Source organism: Podarcis tiliguerta (genome assembly GCF_965153285.1).
Source record: "Podarcis tiliguerta genome assembly, chromosome: 2".
NCBI classification, from domain to species: domain Eukaryota; kingdom Metazoa; phylum Chordata; class Lepidosauria; order Squamata; family Lacertidae; genus Podarcis; species Podarcis tiliguerta.
The window spans coordinates 92,671,461-92,697,909 of NC_139535.1; the positions used below are offsets into that span (position 1 = coordinate 92,671,461).

A 26,449-nucleotide genomic window follows, 5' to 3' on the forward strand; every position below is an offset into this window, starting at 1 on the left:
TCCTGTCATCAGAACAATAAATTGTTGATGAAGGAAAAGACAACAAGTCCCCTCCTCAGATGACCTGTGCACTCTTCCATTTCTGGCCACATCCATCACCAGCATGCGGCTCCTGAAATATTTAGTCTGGTGTACTTGAACCATCTAAAAAATGGAAAGCTAAGTGGGAAGGATTCAACTAAGTTGTTGCTCACATAATGGAGCCCCCCCCCCCCCGTCATCCTCTGCACTCCCCACAATCTGCTCTGGAGGGCTGGGGGGGGGTGAACCCAGAAAAGGTATATTATGCAGGCGTATAGGAGTGCATGCAGGGGAAGGACGGGGAAGTCTCACTGCGCAAATGAACCTCATTCTACGCATGCATACCCCACTTGCTGAATTCCACCCGGTAATACTTAAGAGCAGACTCATGAAGTTTGATCTTGGCTAACTTATCTATTCATTTCAGTAGGTCAATGCTGAATATGACTTCTGTGTTTTCTCCCACACCCAAGACTATGGTTTTCGGTGCAACTAGTGAATATATATATGATGGTCAGGGGTGCCACAGGCAACACTGGCTTCTGTCTCTCTTTCTTTCCTTCCCTCCATCCTCTGATGCCCTCTTGCATCCCTGCCTCCCAAAGCCTTGCGTGGCTGTGTGTTGCAGCAGCCCTGCCTACAAGCTCCCCAAACGAATGGTGCCTCGGAAGCTGTCCAGAAGGTGCTTCCCAGGTCCCTGTGGGGCAGCGTGAGGAGGCACCTCTCTTTGGGGTGGGGAGGGCAGCTCAGAGACCAGAGGCGGCAACAGTGGCTGCCTGGAAGGTTCCCAAGAAGATGGTGGCAGGGAGAGAGGAAGCTGAAGGAACACTCCACAAGGGAGGGTGTTTGAAATATGGTGAGGGGCTGCCGGCTCTGCAGGCAAAGGGTGACTAATAATAATAATAATAATAATAATAATAATTTATTATTTATACTCCGCCCATCTGGCTGAGTTTCCCCAGCCACTCTGGGTGGCTTCCAATCAAGTGTTGAACTTCCCTAAACAGGGCTGCCTTCAGATGTCTTTTAAAGATAAGATAGCTGCTTATTTCCTTCACATCTGAAGGGAGGGCGTTCCACATGGCAGGCGCCACTATCAAGAAGACCCTTTGCCTGGTTCCCTATAACCTCACTTCTCACAATGAGGGAACCGCCAGAAGGCCCTTGGCACTGGATCTCAGTGTCCGGGCTGAACGATGGGGGTGGAGACGCTCCTTCAGGTATACTGGGCCAAGGCTGTTAAGGCCTTCAAAGTCAGCACCAACACTTTGAATTGTGCTCGGAAACATAACTGGGCTCCTGAGTTCCACTGGGGTGCCACAGAAAGAATGTAGTTGGTCAAGGGAGCCGTGAACCCAAAAAGGTTGAATACCTCTGGCATAGAAGTATCAACTGCCCCTACTTCAGAACTGCCAAGCTTAACTCTGCTCTGATACCATAACAATTGGGATTCCCCCTTCATTTAACAAGGGTTGGAGTATGTATTTTTGCTTAGCTTATTACCAGCATGCAATCATCCCAACTATGCCGCTAACACGCCCCCCGCCCCGTCCCTCTGCTACCAACTGTGCTCCTGGTATATGGTTGCAATAAATAGTGACACAATCATGTTCTGCTACTATATGCCTGCTGTCTGCAAGTGTCCAGAGGTAAGATATTGGGATCCCTTTCTGGACATCCCCTTGGGCCAACATTATTCTCATTTGCTATTTTCTCCAGGCCCTAATTGCAAAGACAGAATTGCACAGTTAGCCAGCTATCTTCTCTTTCCTTCCTATGCCGTAGAGGGGGGAAAAGCATGCCAACGTTACCTGCAGGCTTGGAAAACTCCAACAAGTTTAACTGACAGCTGTCTGTCTAAATACTTTTCAAGCAGCGCTTATTTCTTTCCCCCACTTCCCCAATTCCAAACCATTCCCCTTGTCCAGTTCCTACCGCTGTCCCAGAAATACAAAGAGACTGTTAAATAAATAATGCTTGGTAGGAAGGACAGCTGAGGGACAGGAAAGCCTGCAGCTCCTGCAAGCAGCAGCTGCCAATCAGTGTCACCCTTAATAATGTGTGCGCTGGGCTCAGCCCCATAGTCCCAAAGATGTGGGAGGAGGCTGATGTTTCTTGCACCTAGCTATGCGATAAATTTAAGCAAGCAAAAAGGCCAGTCAGGATTGCATTCTCCCTGCAAATGTGGCCCACCAACCCCACTCCACTCAGTACAAAGAATTAATTATGTCAGTCAGTCTGTTAGTATAATCTAATGCACTTGCAGGAATTCCAGCGCTTGTGGGAAACTGAATGGGGATGAAGTCCAGCCAAATAAGCGTTTGCTGGTGTTCAAGCAATCAGCTCCTTTGCCTATGAGAATTGCAGCTCTGGTTGTGAAGCCCAAGCAGAAGAGGTGAACTGATTTGTGCATTTCCCAGTTCAAGAGGTAAAACATATTTGGAATGAGGGATGACTTCTAAAAAGTGATACTTTTAGGGCTGGGGTCCTGTCTGTGTTGCCTCCCTTTTCCCATTCAAAACTCATTTGGCCATTTGTAGATGTAGAGAGGGGCAACTCAAGTTGATATATTTTCAACCATCAAGAAGTCAACAAAGGTCACCTGCCCCTCGCTAAATGTGCAGCTGCTTTGGATTTCCAAAATGCCAGCTCAGATCGACTTAACCCCACCAAACTGTTATACTTAGCAATACCTTGCAAGGATCCATGAAAGGCTGGCACAAAAGCTTGCAGACCATTGAAGGCAATTTGGATGATAGCAATACTCTGGATTTCCTTACCTCCTCTGACAAAGGAATTGTAGTTTCCCTTGATGAAGATAGCCTGCTCGGTGTCATTCTTTACAAGGGTCCACTCCACACTCAAAGACTGTAGCCAGATAACCTTAAGGGCTTTGATCTGGGAAGGAAATTGGGTTGTCCCTCTTGAAGCTGTTGGCCTCCAACTCCCAGCATGGTCAATGATGAGAGATGATAGGAGTTGTAGTCCAATACATCTGGCTGACACCAGGTTGGGGAAGAGTGACACAATGCACCAATCACACCTCTAGTCTCTTTTGTGCGGCGCCACTTTACTGGGAGCAGAGTAACCCTCATTTAAACCAACAGGCTTCAAACCCTGTGCTGATTCGGGCTATTTATGCAACTCACAGGGACAATCTTGCACAACTGGGGACCCTGTGGTTGCCCAGATCTTGTTGGACTCCAACTCTCATTAGCCTCCGCCAGCAAAGCCAGTGATCAGGGATGATGGGAGCTGTTGCACCATCTAGAAGGCCACAGGTTTAACCATCCCTGTTGTACAAGTCTGAGTGACTATGTTGAGAAAGGAATCATGAATCTGGAAAGAGTGTTTAGATTGTGCATGTGGGTGGATGTGAAATTTATTTCAGTAGGGCAGAAAGGAGTGGGTGCAAGGACATTTGGTTGGGAGTCAGTTTTTTGTCTGTGTAAGGAAAGGTTTATAGGGAGGGCTAGGGACAGTGCCAAAACATTGCAATCCATTCTGTACAGGGGCAGAAACAGGGCATGGCACAGCAGAGTTAAAACACACACATATAAAATGTGAATTCATGAAGCTGCGGTGGAGACCAGAAGCATAAGCAAGGAAGTGCTAATTGGTTTGGACTTCCTTTCCTCCAGGCTTGACTGGTGCCTGGCCCTCCTTACCACCTGCTCCCTCGCCACCAATAAATACAGAGATGTGGTCCCTCTCTTGGGGAAGGAAGCAGACCTCAGTCTCATTGTTCTTGGGTTTCCCCACCACTCCCTCTCTCAACTCCTGCTATGCCATTATTTTAACATCACCGAATCCGTTTCCTCTTCCCACTCCCTCTCTCCCCAAAGGAGTACAAGGTGGAACTTCTGTGTGATGAAGTGTCCCTGTGGTGGCGATGCAAGGCGCCTCAAGTGATCTATGACAGGGATAAAACCGGGAGAGGGGTGAGGCAGCAATTGGCAGGGGCCGAGTATAAATCGTGGAGCTGACAGGGCCACAGATGAGCTGCTTAGTTTATGGGGGTGGGAGAGGAGAAGACAACCTCTCATTCTGCCCTGACAGAAGGTATGAGAGCTCCACTGAGAGGAAGGCAGAAGCAGAGACAGCCAGCCAGCCGAGCCACTGGCAAATCTATGAAAAACAGAGAGACACACAGAAGACAATGTATGCTGCAAGCTAATACTCTTTTCCCCTTAGGGCCTCAGCAGGAGAGGCTTTGACAAGGACTGGAATCTGCTTTCATTATTGAGGTTCTACATTCACAAAAATGAGTTGTGCAGCTCATTGACAGATGAATAAGCCCTGTCCTATGAGCCTGAGTTTGGACAGAACACTAAGCCGAACCTTGGGCATCTTCACACAGTTTTGGTAAGCCTTAGTTTTGGCTTATCACATCATGCAAAACCATAGTGGGTGATATTAAAGGAAACCTGTTAACCTGAAAAGCCTTTATGGAAACTTTCAGGGGGAATGAGTTGGCCCCGTCCTCGTGTGAAACTTCGGATGCAACAGTTGCTTTCTGAATGCCTCTTCAATGAACAGCGTCCTGGATAAAACCAAAATAGCCTGTTGCTAGTGTCCAAACCAGTAGTGGTGCTAAAGCTTGGTTCTGTGTTCCTGGAAGAGGTCCCAGCCTGATGCCTCTGGAGCAAATTATTTGGGCACATAGCCTATCCACACACACACCTTGAACTTAACAGGCAGTGACCAAAAGCACTCTAGATTGCCAATGCTGACACAACAGAAACAGGAATTACAGTTCACATGGTGCTGTGTTTCCCATTGCATTCCAGAGTTTTTGTTGATGTGGCTTGCCAAATGGGATGGTGGGGTTCTGTCGCTTACCAAGAAGGAGAAGCAGTGCAGTGCAAACACACCAGCAGAGCACTAGAGTGGCTCCACCAGTGTCTTTGCACTGGGCTGACCTCCCTGTTGCTTCCCCCCTCCTTCCTGATAAGCAACAGTGACCCACCTGCCAGGAAGGTAATGCAGTGGCTCCACCTTACCCAGTGAGGCCCTTTCAGATCTTGTAGACTTCTTTGCTCAGTGTGGAAAGGACTGCTCCCAGCAACCACAGTAACGGTACTGCAGTCGGGGAGCCCAAGAAGCCCTATTTACAGAACCTCATTCCATGAGAGAGTCTCTCTCGAAACGTACAGTCTGTCCCCGCATATGCAAGCTGATTTCCAAAACCAACCTGTAAAATCTAGGGCAAAGGCTGGGGGGGAAGAGAAGCAAAGAACTAAGGAAGGGGGTAGTGTGAAGAAGCTTCAACACAGTGTCGAGGGACAGCAGGGGACGTTGCATTTTGCAGGAACAGAGAGCAGAGGCTGGAAAGCAAGGGAGCTGGGAATTTGAAAGTGGGGGAAAGCAGCTTGCAGATAGGACACTTCTGCTGACCCAAAGACTCACCAAAGATGGAGAAGTAGGCACTTTAAGGAAAGATTAGGTAGATGAGACAGGTGTAAAGGAAAAGGGGCCTTCATACAGAAGCAGGGGAAAGAAGGGGCTCTGTGCTACTGCTGGGAAGGAGACAGAGAGGCAAGGGAACTGGGAAGTTAAAGGAACAATGGGGCACCCCTCTCTTTTTCTAACACTGCAAAAAAATCTGCTCTTCAGTTAACATACTGATGCGTTATCTGGCAATTTCTCATGTACTTTACTTCCTTCTCCCCTCTGTTTACACATATGTTTTGCAACGCAGGCTTGCCCCTGAGGCCCTCTAGCCCGAGCCATTATATAGGACCGAAAAATGGGCTCCCTTGTAGATAGTAGTGCACGAGGTTGTGGATAAATCATAACAAGCATGTTACACAACACAGAACTGGCGTGGGATTTGGAAGGAGTCACCATTTGTTGGCAGAAGAGCTTCGGGAGCTGGAGGAATAAAAATCCAAATAAATAAATACAACAAGATGAAGTCAGCCATCCCTATTCCTGGCCAGAAAATTAGTGTGGGAAGGCTGACTCTACGTGTGAATGCACCCTGCTTTAACCCAGCTCTTCTTCTTCAAAAGAAAACACAGCCACTTGACAAAACAAGAAGCATGTGCTATTTGAAAGAGAAATAGATTACCTTTGCCAACAACAATGTTGGGCTGGTGCTTCTTGTACGGATGCAGCAGAGAACAAGCCTTTCGGAGGACAGCACTACAAGCTATGATTATTGTGGAATAGCAAATATTTTGTATTGCTCTGGTGTTTTCTTCAGCCAAGTGTGAAACTAAGAGTGAAACTACATGGCAGATCTCCTGACATGTTTCTTAAAAACAAACAACCGTGAGAAGCAACCACTGTGGGGAAAGTACAGTTGGCTCAGAGCATCAGAGCTGGGGATGGGGTGGGATTTTCCCTTCTGCCCCCAATGCTGCTATTAACCCTAAGGCAGAATGGAAAGGAAGAAGATTGGGACCCATAAAACTTCTGGTGTAAACCTTTAAAGCCTTTATCTCAAGCACTGCCATAAGAACCTCCCCAAAGTTTCAGATCAGCTTCAGAGGCCCCTGCTTTTCTGCCTTGTCATTATGTGAGATCAGACAACCCAGTATAGCAGGCTCCCTCAACCTCAGCCCTCCAGATGTTTTTGGCCTGCAACTCCCATCATCCCTAGCTAGCAGGACCAGTGGTCAGGGATGATGGGAACTGTAGTCTCTAAACATCTGGAGGGCCGAGGTTGAGGAAGCCTGCAGTATAGGATGTGAAGCCTTTTCAGTGGTGGTGCCAAAACTCTGCAATGTCTTTAGTACTAGGGATTCCAGTCATACGCCTAACATATAGTTGTGCCCTAAAATACGCATGTAAGCACACATATTAAGCCCAGATTAAGAGATGCCATGCACACACAAAGGGTGCATATACTCAAGTGGTACATGCACATGGGAGTAACACCTAGGTTTCCTGCAACAATTCACATATAGTGCTGTCCTGGTACGCAGGCTAAGACCCTACCTGCCCGCGGACTGTCTCACCAGAGTGCTGCATGCTCTAGTTATCTCCCGCTTGGACTACTGCAACGCACTCTACGTGGGGCTACCTTTGAAGGTGACCCGGAAACTGCAATTAAATCCAGAATGCGGCAGCTAGACTGGTGACTGGGAGTGGCTGCCGGGACCACATAACACCGGTTCTGATGGGCGGGGCATAAATAATAAATTATTTTTATTATTATTAAAGCTCAGGATGATCAGTCATTCATCAGAGGAGTGGGCCAGTTCACTTAAAATGCCTCCCAGTCTCATGTCCCAAATGTACGCAAATCCCACCATCCTTCTCTACATGAATGAGAGACAGGAACTGCACACCCACCCAACCCATCTTTTGTCTGAAAGGAAAGGTTAGATGAAGTACTGGAGCAACAACTGGGCTCTGTGGAGCACTGCCTGCTCCCAATGGCTCTATTAATCAAGACCATTGATTCTTGCTCCAGTATAGAAGCTGGTGACTGGAGTGGTGGAACTGGGCTCTTTCTGCCAAGCATTAGCAGTTGCATCAGCAAGTAGGAGCAGACTGCCTGGAGGTGGGCACTGACTGCAAGCTCACATGACAGGCAAGGGTGGTGAGTGAGAGAAAAAGGAAAGAGGGGCAGTGGAAAATAAAAAGGGACAGAATGTGCCCCAGATTGCCTGGAGGGATGCTGGTGTGTGTGTGTGTGTGTGTGCCTGTGCGTGCACGTGTGTGTCCTGCCCACGCCTCCCCCACTGATGTGTCACAATGATCGAGTACAGGATGCATGCACTGTAATGGTTTCATCAACTTAGCTCCTTTTTATGAGAAATTTGTTCCGATCGCCCCGCTCTCCCCGGCTGCTGTCACTGTAACGGATGCCAGAGCAGAAAGAATGATCATCGCAGTAAGAAAACTTCGAAGCAGAGCAAGAGACTCCCCTGAGAGGGCTGAGCAGTGGAGGAATGTTGGGGAGGGAGCACAAAATTAAATTGCCTTTACTGAAACCTCTAAGCTCTCCTAAGACCAAGAAACCCAGCAACCCAGGGGCTATTAAACTGCCTGGGGATAAAAGGACCTGAGGAAGCAAGTCAGATTGGCTGCAACATGAAGAGCATCCTGCGACCCTTCTGCTACCCCATCAGTGCAACAGGGCAACCTTGCCAGCTGGATAGCAAACTTGCTATCCAGGATTATCATCCAATTAATCCACCATGTTACCTTCCTTATATTAATACTTCTTAATACCAATTCTTTGATAACCCTGCCAGGTCTTCTCAGTCTGCAGTGAGGGATAACCAGCCTCACATAACCAACATGCTTTAGTCTAATTAATGCATGAAGGAGTTAACACCACAAAGTAAGCCATCCTTCCAGGCTTAGTTCACCCTGGGAGGGACTAGGTAATCGAGACTTTGTTCCCGTCCAGTCTACCCGAGAAGCTAAACGTGTGGGAAGGTCTGAGCTGGTTGCTCCAGACTGTATGGCTCTAACAAGTCTCTTGAGTTCCTATACCAATAATTGAAAAACTTTCACCACTGTAACTAAGCCAGGTTTTACTGCCTGTGCAACTTTTTTATGAATGCTGTATGGATAATCACATGAACCAGACCTTTGAAGAGTTAGTGAGTAAACTAATTTTAACTTACCCAACGTATGGTCTTTTCCTATGTTGGAGGAAGTTTTGGAACTCACAATGGCATATTTTTAAGCCTATATTTCTATGCTTTACTTTGATGCATATTTTGTGATTTTAAATCTCTGCTGGGGTTCTCTCACCAAAGCTTATTTGCTCTAAACTTGGGTCTTGGCATCCAGGAATACCATTTATTTATTTGTTTGCTTGCTTGCTTGCTTGCACACACCCACCGACATACAATTCACCTCTCCATACAATCATGATTTCCTTCAGTCTCTCTGTCCAGCCTTGCTACAGCAGCTGAAAGCCTAAGACTCATGAGACAGAGCTTGATGATGTCTCAGGTTTGCCAATGCTCAGAAGACAAATGTCTGATAGCAATTGTAAGCATTCTGCATAGCTATTCAATATGTTCACAAGTCTATTGCCATCAAGCTATACGTGCATTCATATGCTTTTTCAGGCCAACACAGATCAACGCTAACACATTCCAAGTTCAAAGTGGGTCATGAGCACAAACAAAGAGCTAAAAGCACATAATTCAAACTAAGTGAACCTAGCCACAGAACAAGAAAGTGAGCCAAGTCATTCATACACTACTACATCACATACACCAATGCATCCCCATGTGCACTTATACCCCCCATGTATCCTATCCACCATTTACAAACCTCAAGCGCACGCACCCCCCCCATATGACACTCTCAGTGCCAAAACAGAGAAAACACAGGACTCAATCTCCAAATAAGAACAGAACAGCTGAACTTTTCTACGCCCGTGCCATTTCCTCAAATTAAACTGCATCCCCAAAACTGCTATTTACTCCATTGAAGCAGGGCAAACTGTGGCTGGGGCATCATTAAGAGTGTGAAAACTGCATAGTGGTAAAAGATTAAGCACCCTTGCATCAAATCATCTCAGCATACATACCCCAAACCCAGACTGCTTAACACTAAAAATATAGACACCAGGAGATCTGATCACAACCCCTCTACTTCGGCCTTCAACACGTTTCATCACCCCCTTCTCCTACTACAGCCCTTGAGGGAGGACCATGGCTCAGTGATAGAGAACATGCTTTTCAAGCAAAGGGTCCCAGGTTCAATCCCTGATGTCTTCTGGTAGGGCTGGGAATGTCCCCTGCCTGATACAATAAAGGGCCAATGCTAATTAGCAGAGAAAATACTGAGGCAGATGGACCAATGGTCTCACCCTGTACAAGGAAGGTTCCTACAGCCCAGATTCAACTATCCCGGGGCACTAGCCAGTGCAAGTGTTCCCACTAGGCTTCCCCTTTCTGTTTCATGCATGCCCTGCACCTCCCCCAAATACGGCAGGGTGTGTGTGTGTGTGTGTGTGTGTGTGTTCTGTTTGGCAAGCAGAAATGCTGGCGCTGACTGAACAATCAGGCGAGTTTGATGCAGAATTCTTCCCTTAGTTCCGTGTTTTGTAATATTCTCTGATTGTAGATCAGGCTTTCTTCTCAGTGCTGGCTAGGAAATGCTGGGCTGCTACCACCACTACTGCTACACAGCACTGCCAGCTAAAACAGGGGACTGCCCCGTGTTTGGCAAAAAACACAGCCTTGCATGTTGCCGCCAGAAGCATGCAACCCAATGGGATGCCAGGACCAAGCCAGTTTGCCATGAAGTACAATGTGCACATGCTGCTATTACTACTGCTGCCTCCACTGCAACCTATTCTACTTTCTATTTTCCTTTTTTAAACATTTTTTGACATGCCCGCCATGCACACGTATAAATCTTCCTTCCCCATGCTTGCCAAACACATCAGCATGCTGGGTGGGTTTAGCTGAAAGCCCAGAGATTTAAGCTGTTGGACCAAAGAAAGCACTTCAAAGGCTGAATCTCTGGGCCAAAGCCTGAGATCTAGCAGCAGCCCTCTCCCAGCTCCTGATGTCTTAGCCCTGATCTTCCCAGTTTAGGCAGATCAAGAGCTAGCATGCGAATTTTCCTTCTTCACAGATTGCTGCTGCTGCTGCTGCTGCTGCATGGTAGCCCTTGAATATTTAATCAGCCTTCATCAACCTGGTGCCCTCCAGCGTATTTTGGATACAACTCTATTGTGCTCTAGCCACCACAGTCTGATTTAAACTCCAATCTCCATTTCCGAGCACACTTCCTGTTCAGAAACGGATGGAACATTAGGCTCCACAAGCTAGCAGAACTGATGAGGCAGCAAAAGCGTTCGGGAGTCTTGGCAGCCCATCCAACAGAAGTGGTTAGAAAAATAACATCCCTGTCCACCCCTCCACCACATACAGGCAGAGCAACTTGGGCAAATCTACACTGGACAGTTATAATGTTAAAATCCGTTATAAAAATGTGACACCAGAGGGCGCTTTAGAGCAGTGATCCGCCGTCAATGGGAAACTGCATTGAGAGCTATTATTACTTTTTTTACAGCGTTTTTTATGATCAGTGTAGATCCAGCCCTTGTTGAGGGCTTCCCCAAATTTCAGTGTCACGCAGCAAAGAAGAGGCAACCTGCCAACTTGCTTTCTCTGAAAGGACTTAGTAAATGCTTCTTTAAAATAAATGATGATGGTGGTGATGATGATTATGATTTTATGCTTCCTGTCTTTATGGCTGTTTTTAAGGTCAGATAGGATAAACCTACAGAATCAGCAGCTCGCTGCAGTCAACGCTTTGGAGTCTTCTTCTCTAATGACAGTCGTTTACTTTTTTAAAAAGGGATAGCGCTGTGATGTTTTTTACTATAACAATCTGCATGTGATCTTTTATATGTATATACTGTATCTATATAGGTAGATATTATAAACAAACAAATCCCTGCTTACCAGTTGAAGCCTTGGCAAAACCTAACTCCAGCCATGGCTTCCAATGGAAGACTGAGAACGTGCCTGCCTCTGCCAGAAAAATGTAAGCAGAACAGCAATGTGAGAGGCATGGGACATGATGAAGTAACCTCCACAAGCCCAGGGCTGTTTGCACATTTCATGCCACATTTCACACTTCTTTGCAGACATCAGATGGTGCAGACATGCACACGTACACACCCTGGGATGCCCTACACTTATTTGCTTTTCAGGATCAGTGGCCAGTGCCCTTGCGCGCAGGGGATAAGATGGGAAACATGCTGGAATAGTTCAATGGGTGAGTTTAAAACCTCACAAATAAGGTTTTACTTGGGATGGGTGGGGGGAAGCAAAGGAGTTCCTTTTCTATAATCCTCTCCGTTGATAAAGTCCAGCATTTGGAACTTCATAAAGGACACACACACACACACACACACACACACACACTTCCATGACACCCAGTAACACAGGACTTTTCCATAAACAAGTGAATACACTCCTGGCATTATGACATGGGACACACACACACATACACACACGCCATCTCAGAGTGTCTGCTCTGGATTCCCCTCCCACATCTACAACCTTTATTATTGTTTCTCAATCTGCTGGAGAGAAGAAGAAAAGCTCTCTAGCATTGCCCCTGGGCTCTGAAGCAGTCTATAAGCCAGCCACTGACATGTCTGATCACGCAGCATGTGATGTCCTTTGCCACATCCATTTTTACACATAGATCTGTCCCTGTAGGTCAGAGCAGCTCACGTTTTTGGCCTGTGCGCACTACATTTACCTTTGGCCAGTCCAGTTTTTATGGCAAGCCAGTGGTGGGTGTGCCCATGGGCGTAGCCAAGGAGGGGCAGGGAGGGGCAGCTGACCCCAAAATCAATAAACTCAATAAAAATGCATAACTAACTGAGGTTCTGCCCCCCTCAACAAAAGGCCTGCCCCCCAACAAAAATCCTGGCTACCCCCATGGGTGTGCCCATTCCATTCTCCCATGCACAACCTTACATGAACAGACAGAGACACACAGCACCTACTCCTTGGCTGAGGTAGGGAAATTATCAGTCTCCTTCCACTCATCTAATGATTACCTGATGGCCAAGGAGGGGGTGATTTGCATCCCCAACAAGTTGCTGGGCTCAACCCACTCCAACAGTGTCCACTTTTAAAAAACAATAACAATTATCATCATCATCATCATCATGCTATTTGCTGCCAACATTGGGAAGGCAGAAAAAAATGACTTGTGGGCTAGATCCGGCTCCCAAACTTGGGTTTAGCCCCCTCTGCTGTAGATAATCCCAACCAAAAATGGTGGGAGCTATGGTTGGGCTCACTGAAGGGGTGGTATAGAATCATAGAAGAGTTAGAAGGGAACACCAGGATCATCTAGTCCAACCCCCTGCAAGGCAATGCTGGAATCTTTCACTCAAACCCACAACACTGGAATCAAGAGTCTCAGGCTCCTGGTTATGGAGTCTCCTTAGATGGCGGGAACAGGGGACAGGGAAGACAGCAGCAGCAACAAATCTGGCGCACGGATGAGATATGCATTTGTGCATCAGCTCATATCAGGGCTCTAAGTCTTCCAAACTAATATGCCAGGTTGCAGCGGTATGATTAAAAATGGCCAAATCATCGGGGAAGCATCTTCATAAAAGAAAAAAGAAAAACAGCTTCCCACACGAAATGGCTCCCACTCAGTTCCATTTTTATAAACTGCAACAGTCGGCTCTTTGTATTAAGCCAGGAGATGGTAAATCAGGAAGCAGAGATGTGCACCATTTTTTTAAAAGATAACAACAACAGAGCAAGTTTAATCCAAAGCAAGACTGAACATTCACCTGCCTGGCATTTTTTCTAGGAAATCATACTTTTCCAGGGGACTGACTATAATTTAGTGTTCTTCCCCAGTGGATGGGGATGATAGGAGTTGGAGACCAGCAACATTTGTGGACCCAAATTTGAAGAACACTGGACTACAAAAGCATTTGTATTTAGGCAATGACTGCACTTGCAAAAGTGAGGCCAGACTTCATGAGTGATGCCCTGACCTGATGGAGGTTAGGTATCTTTAGAATCCCTGGGTTTAATGAATCTTGTGTCATCCAATTTGGAGTTCTGAATAGCCCATCTTGGTGAATGTTGCATTTTATACTGTCTTTATATTTCTGATTCTATTAATATATTCATTCCCCCATATAGCTAGTTCACCAAGCTGTAGTCCACAGCTTATAATTAGATAACCCTGGATAAGCAAGAGTGAATCTGAGTCACCTATAGCAGAGTCGCTCATTAGGCAAATAATATTTTGCTGGTTGAAGTGTCACAGTGGGAAGATGTGAAAACAAATTGTTGAAAATAACCTGGGCTGGAATGGTGAAAGGAGATTCAAACTTATGTCCAACTAGGTTTAAAGACTGAGGCAAAATTTTGGTTGCCTAGAAATCAAGCCAATGAATATTGAGCACACGCTAATTGAATTCCACTTTTGTTAGTAATCAAGCTAAACGGACAATTTGGCATTTGCAAATCTATGCAAACAATCTTAGGCAGTTCAGATGGAAACAAGTTTTAAGAAGTAATTAACAAACAATATGAAATCATTTAAATTAAACATCAATTGTTAGAATCCATGTAAATAGGATTTTGCAGTAGCCTCATGGAACCATGTCACTGTAACCCACTTGGAGCCATCAGGATGGAACAACGTAGGCATTCAAACAAGGAAACCAACAGAGGACCCTGCAGAAGCATCTCACACCTGACTTGGATATAAATATCTTGCCCGGGTTCAAAGCCACTCAAGCACAGCAGCACTCTCAGGGCAGAACAGTTCTCCAGTTCCTGGAACACACATGGCCGGTCTGAGTCCTCCTGTATTTGAAGATCAAGTATAGAGTACCTGGTCCTTTGGGGAGATGAAATCAGCAGCCAACATAGGAGGTATAGTAACAAGACATTTTCAATAGTGAAGAAGAAGAAGAAGAAGAAGAAGAGTTTGGACTTGATATCCCGCCTTTCACTACCCTTTAAGGAGTCTCAAAGCGGCTAACATTCTCCTTTCCCTTCCTCCCCCACAACAAACACTCTGTGAAGGGAGTGAGGCTGAGAGACTTCAAAGAAGTGTGACTAGCCCAAGGTCACCCAGCAGCTGCATGTGGAGGAGCGGGGAAGCGAACTCGGTTCACCAGATTACAAGTCTACCGCTCTTAACCACTACACCACACTGGCTCTCAATACATTTAGGCAATACACCAAGTGATTTTCCTCTGATATATGACCCAATCACTTTTGTACTACTTGTTTGCATGTTTTATGAACAGTGAGAATTAACCTGCTCTAATGGCAAACTGGCAACCTTATCTCAGCTACCATTGGATTACCTGTTCTGATGTCAAAGAAGTTGGCTGGAGGTTAGCTTAGTGCATTGACCACATCTTTCTTTTTTCCTCAGCCATCTAGTCATTTTTATATTCATCATAAGCCTCATATTCTCTTCAGCTCCTTGTGTCCTTCTTCATTCCACTGATTCTAAACTTCTTGGTATATTCATTTTGTTGTAATGTGTTTCCAGGTAAGAGGTACAAGTTTACTTTTCTATAAATATACTAGGTCAGAAGGCTCCAATCTCTACCACAGAGACAGGCATTTGTTGCCAACCCAGCAGTTTCCATGAATCTCTGGCATTAACTCTCAAATACCCACACAACTTTGCATATACTTAACTACTGAATACTTAAATACTGAACTACACTCTTCACCCACCGTGGGGGGTGGGAATCAATCAACTTAATTTGACCAGATCAAATGCTCAGGCGGCTTCTTCTTCCTTACTGACCAGCTTAGCTTTAGTAAGTCTTTTTGAAGCTTGTGTTCTGTTACATTTGGGTGTTTAAGGGCTCCTACTTCTCTTTTCTGGAACACGCATTTAAAGGTGGTTCTTGCAGAGTTGTTGCTGTTGTTGTTGCTCGTAAACTCTTTCCACATCAGTACAAATTGCCTCCCCCAGTTGCTATCAACCCCAGTCACAATATGGGTGTCTACATGTTTTTCCTTCAACAGCTAGTAGCTCTTCTGGGCTTTGACAGGGCCATGGCATGGGGCCAGGAGGATTATGGCCACCTCCCCATCCGAAGCTGCAGCCTTGCTCTGAAAATTGCCCCCTGCAGCTTCTTGTAGGGGGAGAATACATCAGGAGTCGAGAGCCAATCATGGATCCTGCATGAAACACCTGACCAGGTCTTGAGTAGCAAACACAGAATATACAAATAGCAGAAGGATTATACAAGCAATGTGATCAAACGGAGACCAGTGCAGACACTTTGTCCTCCAATATCACAAATATGAGGAAAACACTCTCGTCACTCGCCATGCCAGTAAAGTATCATTGAACTGAAATACTTTATTCCCACGCTTTGCCCTTCCCGACTCCCAGGACAGCAAAAAGGAACTGCTCAGCCAATTTCTAGACTGCACTAGAATTCGTAATAATTAGCGCTTGGGGTGAGGGCAGCTCATGCCAGCTCCTGCTGCCACTAATGTTCAAGACCGACTGGGGGTGGGGGGGACAGAGAGCACGTAAAGATTGGCGTATCGATCTTGGAGCGCACTGGCTAAATTGGAAGCTCAGCTCCATCTCGATGGGGGTGGGGAAGCACACCGGTGGCACCGTCTGACTATTGAGCAGGAACAACAATTGATTGGTGTTCCAAGCCTCTTGGCAGGCAGCATGGTGAAAGAAAGCAGAGAAGGAATTAGTAAGAAGGTGCAAGTATAAATTCTGCATCCATGAGCAGGGTATTGCATGCATACACACACACACACACACACACACACACTTACAACCCTGGGATGTAAAAAAACAACACATATTCATCCTATAGAAGCTTGAAGAGCCTTGAATAGCAACGCTGAACTAGACGGAGGAGGATAGCATATAAAAATCCCGAGAGAGAAAAGCTGCCTGCCCTCTTTTATTCAAACCTTAACCTTCAAAAGGTCTCTGCAGACTTGCCCCACTCTATCTTTCTGCCCTTATCTCAGATATGTCCTTCCCTGTGACCTTTGCTCCTGCAATTCTATCATCCTCAGTCACCTGAAGGTCTCTGGCTATCTTTCTGCTCGTTCTCTCTTGTGCCTGGAACGCCTTCCTTGAACATGGATGTGATTCTCCCTCAATCTCTCGCTCCTTCAAATCCTCCCTCAAAACTCAGTGCTTCTATAAAGGCTTTGGCTTAACCCCTTAATTGTCACCCACCCAACAACCGTACCACTTAGCATAACTGTATATTGTTGCATTTTCCCACATTGATCCCTTGCTACCATTGTCTTTCTGTTGGGTGTTTTTCCAACTGTCAGATTGCAAGCTTGTTAGGAAAGGGACCCCACCCCCATATATACACACAAACCATTTGATTATTAAGTCATACTAATATTCCCAAACTCACAAGTGGGCACCCCAATTTCCATTTCACCCTTAGGCAGTCCAAACGCTTTTCCACGTGGCAGTGCTGCCTGTGGGACAGTTTCAAGCAGTGATATTTTTCTAGAAAAAGAGATGCCGGAATTCACCATAAACGCCTCCCTTGTTCTCTTATAATGGCAATGGCGCCCACCTGAGAGGTGCCAGAACTGAGTTCCAGTGAGTTCTGGCTGGGGAGGGAGGGAAACCTTGTTTCAAGGAAATGTATTCATTTCTGCCATTGCTTTCCCCTAGACATAAACTCACATGATCAATGTAAGGCTTACATTTTAAGGAATACAATAGCCCAATCTGTATACACAATTCCCAGCTTACTAAACCATAGTTTAGCAACCAGGAATGAATGACAGGACCATGTACCCCCTCCTTAACCATCTCCTTGCCTATCCCCTAACTCAGTGCTTACATTCTGGTTTAATTAAACCACAGTTGGATCTTACATCCCAAATGGGAAACTGTGGTTTAATACCAGTTTGCTAAAAGGGATTGTAAATCAGCTTCGAACTGGCATTAAACCACAGTTCCATGTTTTGGGCAGACCAGTTAAATAAAGTATAATTAAACCAGGATGTCAGCACCAAAGAAAGAAGAGGCAAGGGGAAGGATGAGGAAGGTCTGTGCAGTTTTGCCACACTCATTCCCAGTGGCTAAACAATGGTTTAGTAAGTCAGTAACTGTACAGCTGAACACAGTCTCTAACTAGAATAAGTTCTCATAAAATACAACCACCCAACTGTAAGGGTGAACCAGGCTACTGTTCACTACTTCCGCAATGCACTTCATTCAAGTTATAAAATCCAATTGCAGAAAGCCTAATGTAGGCTCTGGGTTGCGGGTGGCGCTGTGGGTTAAACCACAGAGCCTAGGACTTGCTGATCAGAAGGTCGGCGGTTCAAATCCCCGCGACGGGGTGAGCTCCCGTTGCTCGGTCCCTGCTCCTGCCCACCTAGCAGTTTGAAAGCATGTCAAAGTGCAAGTAGATAAACAAGTACCGCTCCAGAGGGAAGGTAAATGGTGTTTCCGTGCACTGCTCTGGTTCGCCAGAAGCGGCTTAGTCATGCTGACCACATGACCTGGAAGCTGTACGCCGGCTCCCTCCGCCAATAAAGCAAGATGAGCCCCAGAGTCGGCCATGACTGGACCTAATGTTCAGGGGTCCCTTTACCTTTAATGTAGGCTCTGGGTTAGAGAACAAACTCCTAGGAAAAGAAATATCCTCTCTGCTCTACATGTCATATGCTTTTTGTGTGCCACATTATGTTGTTAGAATCAATATGCACAGCGGCAGGAGAAATCTGCCCAAGAAAATGTTTAAGCAGTTGAATACATAGGCAGTAGAGGAAGAAACACAGTCCAGGGCTGAAGGACACCGACTGACCTGCAAGTAGCAGGAAGGCCTTGAGAAACAATGGCCATCATTCACACAACTGTTGGAAACCTGGGATCTGGGTTGCTCACTCCATAGCAGGCAGTTCCTATTGAAAAGCAGTAAAGAAACTGAAGACAAGGATGGGAATCCAAACAGTCTTCCATGAACACCCCCCAGAAATGAAAGCACTCTGTTTAATAAATGTATTGCATAGTTTTTAAAAGAAAGAGGGAGATTTTAAAAGCAAGACTAGCACAGAGAAGAAGATGAACAACTTTTTCCTGGCCCATTATCACATTTCTCTCAGTGCTAATAGACAAGTTAATTTGTATTGGTACAAATTGCATCTCAGACAATAGGAATCCTCTTGCCTGTTATACACTGAGCTATCTAAAAAACACACCCTGATCAGCAAACAAACATAGGTGAGTATCCCTCTCTACTGAAAGCATGTTACAAGGCAAGCAGGCAAAGAGCCATGAGCCTTTTTGGATTATTATTTTTTAATGGTACTCAGAAAGGTGAAAGGCACATGTCATGGGCATATCACTTTCCTATTCTGACAGTGCTATGTCACCAGAGCTCCACAGCAAGGAGTATTGCAATGAACCGGTTTCCAAAATCTCTGGAGGGGACAGGAGCAGGTGCAACTCTTCTGCAACGCCAAGGTACCCGGCACAGCAACAGCACTAGCCAGAGGTGCCTGTGGAATAAAGCAAGTGCCAGTGCTGTTTAGGAGACAGTAAATTCATTAAACACTTCCAACAACTGTCAGGCTGCATCAGTATGATAGCAACGGCCAGCTTCTAAAACACTGAGAACATTAAGAACGAAACAAGGCGTGCCTCTACAGCCTCTACATTGGAAGACTAGGCCTCTGCATAGGGACCACAAAGAACTGTCCTCTAAGGTCCTTTTAGCATTCGTATGCCTGCCATAACAAAGAAATGTGGGGAGTAGGGGAGAGAAATTGGAGGAAAAAGAAGAAAATAGTACCTCCAATTTTCTTAACCCAGTCTAGGTCATGCAAAAAGTCCACACATATGGTTTCAGAAACAGTCTCACAAACTAGGAAAGGCATAACCCTCCAGATGCTGTGGATTGCAAACCACACAATTCCCTTCCCATTGACCATTAAGGCTGGGGCTGGTAGGAGCTCTAATCCAAAATGGCACCACATCAGCAATCCCTAAGCTAGACTGGGGCAGGAGGCTCATCATACCTGGAGGTATCCTAAAGGTTTTCCTTTCATTTACACAGAAAAGGGGTTGGCCGATGGGGAACTAATACCCCTAATTTTTCACAGTCTAAAGAACAATGCAATTTAAGGCAGGGGTGGCTCACTTGAGACCCTCAAGAAATCCACTCCTCCAGGCCGCTGTCCAAGCTGGCTGGAGCTGATGACAGTTGCAGTCTCTCAACGGCCAGAAAGCCACAGGTTCTCCACAAATGCATGAACCTTACACAGTATAGTCATACCTCGGGTTGAATATGCTTCAGGTTGAGCGTTTTCAGGTTACATTCCGCGGCGACCCAGAAGTAATGGAGCACATTACTTCCGGGTTTCACCACTTGCGCATGCGCAGATCATCAAAAATGACGTCATGCGCATGCGCGGAAGCGGCAAATCACGACCCATGCAAATGCAGGTTGCGTTCGCTTCTGCATGCGAACGGGACTCCGGAATGGATCCCGTTTGCATCCAGAGGTACCACTGTAATGAAGTTAGGTTTATCATGCCTAGTAGTTCATTAATCATATAACAGTTGGTCTACTTCTCTTGTTTGTGTGTTTCAGCTCCTCCAGAGTAGATTTTGAAAAGACATCAGAATGAGGATTGGATTTCATCTGTAACTGGATAAATGCTTTCGGGGTACATAACGTCTGAGCTGCAATTTAAAACGCAATACATAGCAACGCTATCTGTATGCTGTATAAAATCGAAACTTTGTTTATTTGTGTTTGCAGACTTGCACCTAACCATTTGGAATTGCAAATGAACTTATTTTTGTACAGATTGGGAAAGTCTGGAAAATTTCCTATAATAAGTTTGTTTATCTGAAGAAACACATGTTGAATTACTGTGTGAAGCCCAGACAGCAGCATTTTTAAATAAGGAGAGCAACACAGGTAAGATTTGCTTAGAGCAGGAGTGGGGAGCTTTGAAGCTGTGAATCAACTGACTATCAACTACTTCAAATGCGTTTCTCCTCAGACGGGAAGCTTAGCCTCCTACCTGAGAAGGGAGAGCTTTGAAGGCACAGATAATGTGGCTGACACCTGGCCTGACCCATGGCTTTATCAAATTCAGCAAAGGGCAACAAGATCCAGCCACTGGGACATAGGTTCCCCAACCCTTGACTCTTGATCTATACAAGTCTCAAGTTTCTTACCATACTCAAGGGTAGCTACTCCTCTGGTTGTAAAACATACATCAGTGAAGACAGTTAAGGCTGAAATGCATCTAGCAATTGTAGTTACAAGTAGGACCTGCAACAAAATGTTGCAGTTCAAAGGGCTTCTGTTCATGATACGAGCCACCCAGCCATGTCATCTATACTGCTCCATTCCATTCCTCTTCCATCTGTTTCTCCCTGCCCTCAGTAGCATTCTGTGGCCATTGGCATAAACAGTCCTTGTTGGGCTGTTCTTGGGGATTTGCCTCTTTAGGGGTTTTCCCCCTACATGTTTTCGTTGTTTCGTTTAATTTAACATTTTTTATCCTGCCCAATTTACTGTGTTCTCTGGGCAGCTGGCATCTAATTAATCATTAACCTATGAAAAAAGTTGCTGCCAGAACACATAGCCTGGGTGGACAGATTTCAGAAAGGTTAGGAAATTGGTAATATTTTACTTTTGAGGGCTGCTGGATTGTTAGTGAGATATCATCCATAACTTCTGTCTTGGGTTCTTTACTAAGCTTTCTAAATGACAGATGAGTGTACATTGGCATAGCCTGGAAGAGCAGTTTGCCATTCAAAAGGACTTGTGTTGTATGTCCGATGATGGTGTATGGCACTGAAGTTTTTTGTACCGTACTTCTGCAAGCTGTGGGTTCCCCTCCTCAAACCTGCTCTGGGATCCCACAGCTAATTCTCCCCTGGTCTCCACACTGGCCCAAATAGGACTAATTTAGCCAGCTAGCCCTGGTGATCATCTAATGTTTATTGGATGGATTTCCCCCCTATATTGATTTTTGAATTCTGAATTTATTGTTACTCATGCTTTATACTGTATTTTACGCTGTTTTTTGTTGCATCAATTAAGTGTTTTAAATTTGTTGTTAGCCGCCCTGAGCCCGGCTTTTGAACCTGGAAGGGCGGGGTATAAATAAACATTTATTATTATATTTATTATTATTATAAAACTTCCTTTTGTGTGCTATTGGTGCTGTTTTGTCTACATAAGCACTGAAAGGAAACAGTGTTCACTATTATTGCACATAGGGTATCATTCACCATACATATTGATGATTATATTTATCTCTCTCTATTTTTATTTACGAATATCATTCTGTCACACCATCTGCTAGAATTATTTGTATTTTAAACATTTTTGTTTTGTTTGTTTTTGAATTCTTGATTATATGCGACAGTTACACTAAGGAACGGATTTTGCATTGCATTGCATTGTTTTGTTTTGTTTTGTTTTCCAGACTTTTGCATATTTTGCCACTTTCTCCAAACATGAGCACTCGGATCAGCTTGGTTCCTACCCAACCCCCCAGCCAAGGGCTGCTTCCAAGGCAACGCAACTGGATGCTGGCCTTAGACAATGGGCTCCACCTCTCTCTCTTCTTTCTCTATGTCTGGGAGTCTGGCTGGTTGTCTATTCTAGATGGGGTTGCACTACCTCTGAAAGAACAGGTTTGGGGTTCCTCCTAGATCCATCTTTTTCACTGGAAGCCCAGGTAGCCTTAGGAGTGCCTTTTAGCAGCTGCAGCCATTCTTGGACAAGGTTAGTCTGGCCACAGTGATTGGTAACTGCTAGTCTAGATTACTGCAATGTGCTCTAAGTGGTCTTATCCTTGGGCCTTGTCCAGAGGTAGACTGCAGATGGGTACAGACTACTGTTAGCACATAACTCTGGTGCTCAAAGGCTTGCACTGGCTGCCTATACGCTACAGGGCCTGGAAAGCTGCCACCAATCATTGTATACAATACTGTGCTAGATGAACTAATGGTGTGGCTCTCTGTATAAGGCAGCTTCCTATGTTTCTATGAGGAGGTCCTGGGCAGCCGGAAAATGGAAGTTAAAGGGGGGGGGGTGGAGGTAATTGTTCTGCCTAATAGCATCAGCAATCCCCATTATTTTGCCAAGCTTCTTCGATGCCTTCTTGACAATGCAACACTCGCCTACTCAGAAGTAAGTGCTATTAACTTCAATGAAAAGTATTCCCAGGTGAGTGTGTACAGGGGATTGCTGCCTAATTCTGCTGTGCTGTTGGCCACCAGTACTTCGGATGGCAGTCTGCCAAAGGTTAGCTGTGCTGTGTGAGAAAATGTTTTCTCTCTTGCTTGTTTTAAGCCACCTGCTTGTTCATTTCATTGGGCACTTTCCAGATCAAGTACTGTATGACAGGGAAAGAGAAAATGTTCCCTATTCACTTCCTTCAGCCTCCTTATGATTTTCAAAAAAATATTATTTAATCAGACTCATTATTGAAGAGGCTGGGGAAGAGATTCCTAATCTCATTAGGGAAGGACTTCTGTACTCCTAAAGCTACATTCCTGTGCCCTCTGCTTTGTTCAATACTATTATATTTTTAGGAAACTGCATGATCATAACTGTATATACCAATTAAGATGTGGACACACGATTTATACAGAACAATATATGTTGTGCCCTTGCCTATATCTTTCCTACTAATCTTTCCTATTCCATCCTATCCACCCCACCTTACCCCCTCCCCCTTCCACCCCCTCTCTCGTTCGGGTGCCTGCAGCATATTGAACAGATATTTTCTGGGAAACATTGACAACTGCAAGATTTTCCATGAATAGTACATCACTAATTTGCTGCTCAATTCTGCATATGCAGAACAAGAATTATTCCCCAACCCAGCCCTACGATGAGCCTCACTTTGCATTTATCAACACACCGCTAGAGCTATGAGACCTTCCTGTAATTCTTTGCAGGCTAATTTGGATTTAACCCTCTTAAATAATTTACCATTGGCAAATTAATAAAATAAATAAAGTACTGAAGGGAAATATGTTAAATTAAAAGCCAAGATCTCCCTGGCTTTTCATTTAAAGACAAATTAAAGGTGCAACTTGACGGATGCAAGGCTAGTGAAATATCCTGGGTTGCTGATCGGGGGTGGAGGGCGTGAGTTATTATTTCCAATCTGTACTGTGTAATCATTTGGCCCAGCATGTTTCCGACTCAACAGCAGACACAGGGCTCTAATGCTTCTCAGCTGTGACAACTGGACTCCCCTCGTGCTATAAATGTACAAGTGAAATTTCCCCCCAAGTGGTGGCAGCAGAAGGAGTTCTGGCTGGGAGTGGAGAGTGCCAACATACAGCACCTACACAACCACCTTTTGCATGCAAAACCACATGTCAAATGCACCTGCTCCATCCACAGAAGGTAGAAGTCAGCAGTCTGTATGCCGCGCAAATGTCTCACTTCTTGCTTGTTGGATTCAAAACTTTTTAAAAAAGGCTTCTCAGAAATAAAACCCTCAGTCCCACAATAAGCCGTGCCAAGTATTTGTAAACCTAAGAGTATCTTTACTGTTGTTGTCATAATGCTTCTCTTCCTTGCTTTTAAAAAAACCAACACAAAACATTCACTCAAGACTCTTCAATACACCCCAACAAGGACTTCTCAGACACATTTCAGCATTGATAACACCAATTCCTGTGGCAGTGCCCAGTGGAACAGATGGTGGCGTGGGCATTAGGTACCAGCCTCCTGGCAATCTGAACATCTGTTCCCGTTAGAAAATGCTAATTGCCATCAATCAGGACAGCACCTACCCATATTTACATGCGAATATACTCTCTCTCTCTCTCTCTCTCTCTCTCTCTCTCACACACACACACACACACACACACACACTATTACATCTAAATTTCTCTGGGCACAACACTTGCTGCATGTTAAATAACTGCCATTGCTCATACTTTGCGGGTCCATCTTATGCCAAGGCTGTACCACCTCAGCAAGCCTACGGTAAAGCACATTAGTTAGAGGCAGACGGGGCCCCCCACCGCCACCACCGCATTCTCTACTGTAGGCATTGAAAACAAACTCTCTGGAATGGGCTGTAGAGACAAACTGTCTGTTTATTCTCTAGAAACTGGATTTAGAGCTAAACCCAATAAAGCATCCACCCATCATCTTGGTTTGCAGAAGCTGGGACAGCATCTGCATGTGTTTGATATGCCCAGGACTCTTTCTCCTGCACCGTAGAAAGAGAAATGGGAGTGGGGGCGACAGAGAGAGAGAGAGAGAGAGAGAGAGAGAGAGAGAGAGAGTGCCATCCATTACTTAATGGTTTTGAGTTGTTGCTATGGGGTCTGTTTACTTCCAAAATAAAAGTTGGCCAGGAAGTTCCACTTTCTCCTTCCATAACAAAATAGATTTAATTTGTAAGCCTAATTCAAAGCAGTCTTGGGGACAGTGCAGGGTAGTGGGGGTGTGATGCAGTTTTAATTGCCAGTTACAAAGGCATTGTTAAGCCTCTGGCTCCCTCTGACAGTTCCTTCTGATGTTGCCACCCACACTCTGAACCTGGCACTGGTTTGTCGGTGAATTCCTGGCAACAGCCGTGGATTCACGATTCCATGGTTAGCTTCCAGCAACAGTCCACCTGCCTTTACTCAGCAACCAAGGGAATTGCTTAGCACAAAAAAAAGGTCATAATATATATATATATATATATATATGCGCGCATGCACACCATCTGTCCGAATGTCATAGGACTTGCCTCTGGAGAGCATTTCAGAAGTTTTGCATCGGAGCAACTTGCCTGACCAAATCATCAGCATTCATGAGACGGATGGACCCATTCCCTACTTTCTTAACAAGGGTAACCTGCTCTGCAGGAAATTTGCTTACTGGTGGTGTAACCTGGCATGGTATAATGCAGTTTCCCCCAACCTGGTGCTGTCCATACATTTTGGATTACAACTCCCCAGTCAGGAACTGGTGCCGATGGAAGTTGTACTCCAAAACACATGGACAGCACAAGCTTGGGGAAGGCTGGTGTAGTGGACAAAGCAGTAGACTTGGGTTTCAAAACACCACACTGTTCTAGTCCCAGGTTGTCTAGTCTAAGAACCATTCTAAATGTGCATTAATTTAATAGTAGTTATCAGGCCATGTTATGGTGCATCACTGGTCGGAAGTGAAAAGGTTGTGATACAGAATTCCAGAACTCCCTTCTGCACGTTTCCTTTGTTGTCTGAGAAGCAAGTGACACTGCAACTGTGCCGTGCTCTTCCCAAAGATCTCCCTGGCAGCTATACTGGTGTCATTTTGGCACCAAGGGAAGACCTTTTTAAATATCTTTTTTTTAAAAATCCCAGGCCTTTACACCTCAAAGTTTTATCGCTATGTAGTAGTATTTAGCTGCTCTTTTTAAAATGTCAGATCATGCTTTTAGTCAGCCACATTTGTGTTTTAAACATGATTTTATTGTCCCTTTGATTTTGTACTGTTAGTCACCCTGGGATTTATTAATTTTTTTAGGTTTTGAAAAACTTAGACGATTATACTTTCAGATGTTTCCTGGATGCTGATATGACCATTAAAAAAAAAAAAAAAACTTCAGTGGAAAACATGTTGGCCAATTTACATCTATGGACACAGGGTTGTATTAAATGTAACGCTAAGCAGATTAAATTCTCCTTGCACGGTGGAATGATCACCCCCACTCCTCCCTCCGGAACCCACTAAATTTGGGGCACTAATCCTTGAGCTAGCACAAATAGGTGGTTGAACACCACCCATGAATACAGTTCCTCTCTGTGGAACACTTCTTGTTTACCATTCAGCTGAAACTGCTACTGGAAGTTCTTCTTTGCTGTGACCTTTTCCTAGTGCAGTAAATGACTACAACTCAGAACAAAGTGTAAAACTAACTTGTATAAACTACAACCAGACCCATGGATTTTGCTCACTACGAAGGCGGAGGAGCGT

The 26,449-nt window shown here is 45.2% G+C and overlaps 1 protein-coding gene across 2 annotated transcripts in view; it reads right to left on the bottom strand.

The window, feature by feature from the left end:
* Positions 1 to 26,449, bottom strand: part of RBFOX3 (RNA binding fox-1 homolog 3) — a gene marked incomplete at its 3' end in the record, with an annotated part of 219,852 nt that overhangs the window by 183,126 nt on the left and 10,277 nt on the right. The gene's annotated exons all lie outside the window — the stretch shown is intronic.